Below are 8035 nucleotides of genomic sequence, written 5' to 3' on the forward strand. Positions count from 1 at the left end.
CTTGCTGAAGAAATCTGTCTATCTCTCTAATGTAACATCAGTTGTTACCTTATTGGAGATCAGTGTTGTACCAGATTGAGATGCTAGAGGCAGAGTTTTCCCTCCTCGTTGCTCTAAATGTTTTCCAGCGTTGGTGGTATAGTGTTTAGCATAGCTGCCTTTCAAGCAGTTGACCGGGGTTCGATTCCCGGCCAACGCAACACTTTTCCACGCCCACAATTCCCTGATGAAGAAATCAATCTGTCTGTATCTATCTATCTATCTATCTATCTATCTATCTATCTATCTATCTATCTATCTAATGTAACATCAATTGTTACCTTATTGGAGATCAGTGTTGTACCAGATTGAGCCGCTAGAGGCAGAGTTTTCCCTCCTCATTGCTCCAGACGTTTTCCAGTGTTGGTGGTATAGTGGTTAGCGTATCTGCCTTCCAAGCAGTTGACCCGGGTTCGATTCCCGGCCGACGCAGTGCTTTTCCACACCCACAATTCCTTGCTGAAGAAATCTGTCTATCTATCTAATGTAACATCAGTTGTTACCTTACTGGAGATCAGTGTTTTACCAGATTGAGCTGCTAGAGGCAGAGTTTTCCCTCCTCGTTGCTCTAAATGTTTTCCAGCGTTGGTGGTATAGTGTTTAGCATGGCTGCCTTTCAAGCAGTTGACCTGGGTTCGATTCCCGGCCAACGCAACACTTTTCCACACCCACAATTCCCTGATGAAGAAATCAATCTGTCTGTATCTATCTATCTATCTATCTATCTATCTATCTATCTATCTATCTATCTATCTATCTATCTATCTATCTATCTATCTATCTAATGTAACATCAATTGTTACCTTATTGGAGATCAGTCTTGTACCAGATTGAGCCGCTAGAGGCAGAGTTTTCCCTCCTCATGGCTCCAGATGCTTTCCAGCATTGGTGGTATAGTGGTTAGCATAGCTGCCTTCCAAGCAGTTGACCCGGGTTCGATTCCTTGCCAACGCAGCACTTTTCCACACCCACAATTCCTTGCTGAAGAAATCTATCTAATGTAACTTCAGTTGTTACTTTATTGGAGATCAGTGTTGTATCAGATTGAGCCGTCGGAGATCTGTCTATCTATCTATCTATCTATCTATCTATCTATCTATCTATCTATCTATCTATCTATCTATCTATCTATCTATCTATCTATCTATCTAATGTAACATCAGTTGTTACCTTATTGGAGATCAGTGTTGTACCAGATTGAGCCGCTAGAGGAAGAGGTTTCCCTCCTCATCGGTCCAGGTGCTTTCCAGCGTTGGTGGTATAGTGGTTAGCCTAGCTGCCTTCCAAGCAGTTGACTCGAGTTCGATTCCCGGCCAACGCAGTGCTTTTCCACACCCACAATTCCTTGCTGAAGAAATCTGTCTATCTATCTAATGTAACATCAGTTGTTACCTTATTGGAGATCAGTGTTGTACCAGATTGAGATGCTAGAGGCAGAGTTTTCCCTCCTCGTTGCTCTAAACGTTTTCCAGCGTTGGTGGTATAGTGTTTAGCATAGCTGCCTTTCAAGCAGTTGACCGGGGTTCGATTCCCGGCCAACGCAACACTTTTCCACGCCCACAATTCCCTGATGAAGAAATGAATCTGTCTGTATCTATCTATCTATCTATCTATCTATCTATCTATCTATCTATCTATCTATCTATCTAATGTAACATCATCTGTTACCTTATTGGAGATCAGTGTTGTACCAGATTGACCTGCTAGAGGCAGAGTTTTCCCTCCTCGTTGCTCCAGATGTTTTCTGGTGTTGGTGGTATAGTGATTAGCATAGCTGCTAACCAAGCAGCTGTCTCAAGCAGTTGACCCGGGTTCGATTCCCGGCTACCATAACACTTTTGCACACCCACAATTCTATCTATCTATCTATCTATCTATCTATCTATCTATCTATCTATCTATCTATCTAGCTATCTAGCTATGTATCTAATGTAACATCAGTTGTTACCTTTTTGGAGATCAGTGTTGAACCAGATTGAGCCGCTAGAGGCAGAGTTTTCCCTCCTCATGGCTCCAGATGCTTTCCAGCATTGGTGGTATAGTGGTTAGCATAGCTGCCTTCCGAACAGGTGACCCGGGTTCGATTCCCGGCCAACGCAGCGCTTTTCCACACCCACAATTCCTTGCTGATGAAATCTGTCTATCTATCTAATGTAACATCAGTTGTTACCTTATTGGAGATCAGTGTTGTATCAGATTGAGCCGTCTGAGATCTGTCTGTGTATCTATCTATCTATCTATCTATCTATCTATCTATCTATCTATCTATCTATCTATCTATCTATCTATCTATCTATCTATCTATCTATCTATGTATCTAATGTAAGATCAGTTGTTACCTTTTTGGAGATCAGTGTTGTACCAGATTGAGCCGCTAGAGGCAGAGTTTTCCCTCCTCATGGCTCCAGATGCTTTCCAGCGTTGGTGGTATAGTGGTTAGCATAGCTGCCTTCCAAGCAGTTGACCCGGGTTCAATTCCCGGCCAACGCAACACTTTTCCACACCCACAATTCCCTGATGAAGAAATCAATCTATCTATCTATCTATCTATCTATCTATCTATCTATCTATCTATCTATCTATCTATCTATCTATCTAATGTAACATCAGTTGTTACCTTATTGGAGATCAGTGTTGTACCAGATTGAGCTGCTAGAGGCAGAGTTTTCCCTCCTCGTTGCTCTAAATGTTTTCCAGCGTTTGTGGTATAGTGTTTAGCATAGCTGCCTTTCAAGCAGTTGACCGGGGTTCGATTCCCGGCCAATGCAACACTTTTCCACACCCACAATTCCCTGATGAAGAAATCTATCTATCTATCTATCTATCTATCTATCTATCTGTCTATCTATCTGTCTATCTATCTATCTATCTATCTATCTAATGTAACATCAGTTGTTACCTTATTGGAGATCAGTGTTGTATCAGATTGAGCCGTCTGAGATCTGTCTGTGTATCTATCTATCTATCTATCTATCTATCTATCTATCTATCTATCTATCTATCTATCTATCTATCTATCTATCTATCTAGCTATGTATCTAATGTAAGATCAGTTGTTACGTTTTTGGAGATCAGTGTTGTACCAGATTGAGCCGCTAGAGGCAGAGTTTTCCCTCCTCATGGCTCCAGATGCTTTCCAGCGTTGGTGGTATAGTGGTTAGCATAGCTGCCTTCCAAGCAGTTGACCCGGGTTCAATTCCCGGCCAACGCAGCGCTTTTCCACACCCATAATTCCTTGCTGAAGAAATCTGTCTATCTATCTAATGTAACATCAGTTGTTACCTTATTGGAGATCAGTGGTGTATCAGATTGAGCCGTGTGAGATCTGTCTGTCTGTCTATCTATCTATCTATCTATCTATCTATCTATCTATCTATCTATCTATCTATCTATCTATCTAATGTAACATCAGTTGTTACCTTTTTGGAGATCAGTGTTGTACCAGATTGAGCCGCTAGAGGCAGAGTTTTCCCTCCTCATGGCTCCAGATGCTTTCCAGCGTTGGTGGTATAGTGGTTAGCATAGCTGCCTTCCGAACAGGTGACCCGGGTTCGATTCCCGGCCAACGCAGCGCTTTTCCACACCCACAATTCCTTGCTGAAGAAATCTGTCTATCTATCTAATGTAACATCAGTTGTTACCTTATTGGAGATCAGTGTTGTATCAGATTGAGCCGTCTGAGATCTGTCTGTCTATCTATCTATCTATCTATCTATCTATCTATCTATCTATCTATCTATCTATCTATCTATCTATCTATCTAATGTAACATCAATTGTTACCTTATTGGAGATCAGTGTTGTACCAGATTGACTCGCTAGAGGCAGAGTTTTCCGTCCTCGTTGCTCCAGATGTTTTCCGGAGTTGGTGGTATAGTGGTTAGCATAGCTGCTAATCAAGCAGCTGTTCTATGCAATTGACCTGGGTTCGATTCCTGGCCAACGTAGCACTTTTGCACACCCACAATTCTATCTATCTATCTATCTATCTATCTATCTATCTATCTATCTATCTATCTATCTATCTATCTATCTATCTATCTATCTATCTATCTATCTATCTAATGTAACATCAGTTGTTACCTTATTGGAGATCAGTGTTGTACCAGATTGAGCCGCTAGAGGCAGAGGTTTCCCTCCTCATCGGTCCAGGTGCTATCCAGCGTTGGTGGTATAGTGGTTAGCCTAGCTGCCTTCCAAGCAGTTGACTCGAGTTCGATTCCCGGCCAACGCAGTGCTTTTCCACACCCACAATTCCTTGCTGAAGAAATCTGTCTATCTCTCTAATGTAACATCAGTTGTTACCTTATTGGAGATCAGTGTTGTACCAGATTGAGATGCTAGAGGCAGAGTTTTCCCTCCTCGTTGCTCTAAATGTTTTCCAGCGTTGGTGGTATAGTGTTTAGCATAGCTGCCTTTCAAGCAGTTGACCGGGGTTCGATTCCCGGCCAACGCAACACTTTTCCACGCCCACAATTCCCTGATGAAGAAATCAATCTGTCTGTATCTATCTATCTATCTATCTATCTATCTATCTATCTATCTATCTATCTATCTATCTATCTATCTATCTATCTATCTATCTATCTAATGTAACATCAATTGTTACCTTATTGGAGATCAGTGTTGTACCAGATTGAGCCGCTAGAGGCAGAGTTTTCCCTCCTCATTGCTCCAGACGTTTTCCAGTGTTGGTGGTATAGTGGTTAGCGTATCTGCCTTCCAAGCAGTTGACCCGGGTTCGATTCCCGGCCGACGCAGTGCTTTTCCACACCCACAATTCCTTGCTGAAGAAATCTGTCTATCTATCTAATGTAACATCAGTTGTTACCTTACTGGAGATCAGTGTTTTACCAGATTGAGCTGCTAGAGGCAGAGTTTTCCCTCCTCGTTGCTCTAAATGTTTTCCAGCGTTGGTGGTATAGTGTTTAGCATGGCTGCCTTTCAAGCAGTTGACCGGGGTTCGATTCCCGGCCAACGCAACACTTTTCCACACCCACAATTCCCTGATGAAGAAATCAATCTGTCTGTATCTATCTATCTATCTATCTATCTATCTATCTATCTATCTATCTATCTATCTATCTATCTATCTATCTAATGTAACATCAATTGTTACCTTATTGGAGATCAGTCTTGTACCAGATTGAGCCGCTAGAGGCAGAGTTTTCCCTCCTCATGGCTCCAGATGCTTTCCAGCATTGGTGGTATAGTGGTTAGCATAGCTGCCTTCCAAGCAGTTGACCCGGGTTCGATTCCTTGCCAACGCAGCACTTTTCCACACCCACAATTCCTTGCTGAAGAAATCTATCTAATGTAACTTCAGTTGTTACTTTATTGGAGATCAGTGTTGTATCAGATTGAGCCGTCGGAGATCTGTCTATCTATCTATCTATCTATCTATCTATCTATCTATCTATCTATCTATCTATCTATCTATCTATCTATCTATCTAATGTAACATCAGTTGTTACCTTATTGGAGATCAGTGTTGTACCAGATTGAGCCGCTAGAGGAAGAGGTTTCCCTCCTCATCGGTCCAGGTGCTTTACAGCGTTGGTGGTATAGTGGTTAGCCTAGCTGCCTTCCAAGCAGTTGACTCGAGTTCGATTCCCGGCCAACGCAGTGCTTTTCCACACCCACAATTCCTTGCTGAAGAAATCTGTCTATCTATCTAATGTAACATCAGTTGTTACCTTATTGGAGATCAGTGTTGTACCAGATTGAGATGCTAGAGGCAGAGTTTTCCCTCCTCGTTGCTCTAAACGTTTTCCAGCGTTGGTGGTATAGTGTTTAGCATAGCTGCCTTTCAAGCAGTTGACCGGGGTTCGATTCCCGGCCAACGCAACACTTTTCCACGCCCACAATTCCCTGATGAAGAAATGAATCTGTCTGTATCTATCTATCTATCTATCTATCTATCTATCTATCTATCTATCTATCTATCTATCTATCTATCTATCTATCTATCTAATGTAACATCATCTGTTACCTTATTGGAGATCAGTGTTGTACCAGATTGACCTGCTAGAGGCAGAGTTTTCCCTCCTCGTTGCTCCAGATGTTTTCCGGTGTTGGTGGTATAGTGATTAGCATAGCTGCTAACCAAGCAGCTGTCTCAAGCAGTTGACCCGGGTTCGATTCCCGGCTACCATAACACTTTTGCACACCCACAATTCTATCTATCTATCTATCTATCTATCTATCTATCTATCTATCTATCTATCTATCTATCTATCTATCTATCTAGCTATGTATCTAATGTAACATCAGTTGTTACCTTTTTGGAGATCAGTGTTGAACCAGATTGAGCCGCTAGAGGCAGAGTTTTCCCTCCTCATGGCTCCAGATGCTTTCCAGCATTGGTGGTATAGTGGTTAGCATAGCTGCCTTCCGAACAGGTGACCCGGGTTCGATTCCCGGCCAACGCAGCGCTTTTCCACACCCACAATTCCTTGCTGATGAAATCTGTCTATCTATCTAATGTAACATCAGTTGTTACCTTATTGCAGATCAGTGTTGTATCAGATTGAGCCTTCTGAGATCTGTCTGTGTATCTATCTATCTATCTATCTATCTATCTATCTATCTATCTATCTATCTATCTATCTATCTATCTATGTATCTAATGTAAGATCAGTTGTTACCTTTTTGGAGATCAGTGTTGTACCAGATTGAGCCGCTAGAGGCAGAGTTTTCCCTCCTCATGGCTCCAGATGCTTTCCAGCGTTGGTGGTATAGTGGTTAGCATAGCTGCCTTCCAAGCAGTTGACCCGGGTTCGATTCCCGGCCAACGCAGCGCTTTTCCACACCCACAATTCCTTGCTGAAAAAATCTGTCTATCGATCTAATGTAACATCAGTTGTTACCTTATTGGAGATCAGTGTTCTACCAGATTGAGCTGCTAGAGGCAGAGTTTTCCCTCCTCGTTGCTCTAAATGTTTTCCAGCGTTTGTGGTATAGTGTTTAGCATAGCTGCCTTTCAAGCAGTTGACCGGGGTTCGATTCCCGGCCAATGCAACACTTTTCCACACCCACAATTCCCTGATGAAGAAATCTATCTATCTATCTATCTATCTATCTATCTATCTGTCTATCTATCTGTCTATCTATCTATCTATCTATCTATCTATCTATCTATCTATCTATCTATCTATCTAATGTAACATCAGTTGTTACCTTATTGGAGATCAGTGTTGTATCAGATTGAGCCGTCTGAGATCTGTCTGTGTATCTATCTATCTATCTATCTATCTATCTATCTATCTATCTATCTATCTATCTATCTAACTATCTATCTATCTATCTATCTATCTATCTATCTATCTATCTATCTAGCTATGTATCTAATGTAAGATCAGTTGTTACGTTTTTGGAGATCAGTGTTGTACCAGATTGAGCCGCTAGAGGCAGAGTTTTCCCTCCTCATGGCTCCAGATGCTTTCCAGCGTTGGTGGTATAGTGGTTAGCATAGCTGCCTTCCAAGCAGTTGACCCGGGTTCCATTCCCGGCCAACGCAGCGCTTTTCCACACCCATAATTCCTTGCTGAAGAAATCTGTCTATCTATCTAATGTAACATCAGTTGTTACCTTATTGGAGATCAGTGGTGTATCAGATTGAGCCGTGTGAGATCTGTCTGTCTATCTATCTATCTATCTATCTATCTATCTATCTATCTATCTATCTATCTATCTATCTATCTAATGTAACATCAGTTGTTACCTTATTGGAGATCAGTGTTGTACCAGATTGAGCCGCTAGAGGCAGAGTTTTCCCTCCTCATTGCTCCAGACGTTTTCCAGCGTTGGTGGTATAGGGGTTAGCATAGCTGCCTTCCAAGCAGTTGACCCGGGTTCGATTCCCGGCCAACGCAGTGCTTTTCCACACCCACAATTCCTTGCTGAAGAAATCTGTCTATCTATCTAATGTAACATCAGTTGTTACCTTACTGGAGATCAGTGTTGTACCAGATTGAGCTGCTAGAGGCAGAGTTTTC

At 42.0% G+C, this 8035-nt stretch overlaps 1 non-coding gene across 1 annotated transcript; it reads left to right on the plus strand.

Annotated features, from left to right (window-relative positions):
- Window positions 1–621: 621 nt before the first annotated feature.
- On the plus strand, window positions 622–693 carry trnae-uuc. The gene has a single exon. It is a non-coding gene; the product is annotated as a tRNA-Glu (tRNA).
- Window positions 694–8035: the final 7342 nt, after the last annotated feature.

This window comes from Pygocentrus nattereri, chromosome 17, assembly GCF_015220715.1.
Source record: "Pygocentrus nattereri isolate fPygNat1 chromosome 17, fPygNat1.pri, whole genome shotgun sequence".
NCBI classification, from domain to species: Eukaryota; Metazoa; Chordata; class Actinopteri; order Characiformes; family Serrasalmidae; genus Pygocentrus; species Pygocentrus nattereri.